This window comes from Biomphalaria glabrata, chromosome 5 (assembly GCF_947242115.1).
Source record: "Biomphalaria glabrata chromosome 5, xgBioGlab47.1, whole genome shotgun sequence".
NCBI classification, from domain to species: Eukaryota; Metazoa; Mollusca; class Gastropoda; family Planorbidae; genus Biomphalaria; species Biomphalaria glabrata.
In genome coordinates, this window is record NC_074715.1 from 35,866,569 (window position 1) to 35,868,118 (window position 1,550).

Here is a 1,550-nt window from a genome sequence, read left to right on the forward strand (position 1 = left end):
ACATAGACGTTTATTTACATAGAGACATGACAAACACAAAGGGCATCTGCCTTGAGTACAGCATCTCCATATTGGCTCTCTCGACTTGGGCGGAAATCGTTAGTCCTAATGTCAACATCCGACTTGCTTAGTCACAGATAGTGCGCACCTTCTTTCTGCACTATCTTGGATGGCGGTGCGCATGGCAAAGTCATAACATTGCCCCCGTCTTAGCACTTTTCGTCCCGAAAAGAAACACTGCAGCTGAGGTTTGACAGTTCAGGTGGAGGTCGATCAGTGGGAACCACAGACGGTAGGGTGTCTGTTGCCCACAAAGCCATCTGCACAGTTTTCCGTGGCCGTCGCTTTCTCTTCTTCCAGTTGGCCAGTCTATGCTTGAGACGATATCGTGGTCGCTGCTTCGACCTCATGACGATAGTCTCTGATGCCAGCCACTTAACACAAATGGAGGTTGTGGCGATCACTGTAGATTCCAGGGTTGTTGTTCCAAGACGCTGAGTCAGCGGACCTTTTCCATGGATGTCTCGTGACACAGTTGTAGGCCCACTGGTAGCCATGGTTTTAGGCACATAACAGACTTCAGTTAAGGTACTGGTAACAGGTATAACAGGAACAAACGCTTCAGGCATGTAACAGTCTTCAGTTTCTTCATTTGTCACTTTCCCTTCGATTCGGTACATCTCGTTGAGATCATCACAGCAATCGTTGTCACGTTTCTCGTCTTGAAAGTCACAACCACAAGACTTGCCCACAACACAGATACAGACGGCGCTCCAATCCCCAGCGTCTCCGTCACCACTGTTTGTGCAGCCACAGCCTTGACCACGCAACTTCTTTACCAACGAGTCTACAGGCAACTGCTCCTTTACCAACGAGTCTACTTCTTTCACTTGAGACACCATATTATCTACCTTGTTCCCCATACTGTTAATTTGTTCACACATTGCATCAATTTCTTCCTGTATCTTGCCAATGAACTCAACAATCCCAAGTTCAATTTCAAATTTGTAGGTCTCCGGATCTTCTTCTTCATCGATCAGAGCTTGCCGCAGACGAGCCGTGAGCGTTTCCCTGCCACCGACAGGTTTTAAACCTCGATCTCGAAGCTCTTGTCTTAGCTCTTTAATTAAGAGCTGATGTAATAGCTTCAGCGATGCCATAGAGATCTAATCCTACCTCCTCTCTTTGAGTTGCCTATAAATCCCACTTCTGACACCAATTGTAATAACTTAAGTGAGGCAACTCAACGAGGACATAGACGTTTATTTACATAGAGACATGACAAACACAAAGGGCATCTGCCTTGAGTACAGCATCTCCATATTGGCTCTCTCCTTGGGCGGAAATCGTTAGTCTACTAATGTCAACATCCGACTTGCTTAGTCACAGTTAGTGCGCACCTTCTTTCTGCACTATCTTGGATGGCGGTGCGCATGGCAAAGTCATAACAATATTATATAGTTTAGACTGAGTTTGTTATATTGTTGTTATTTTAGACGTTTATGCTAATATTTGATTTCAAAAATAAAATTACCATCGTAAAAAGATCA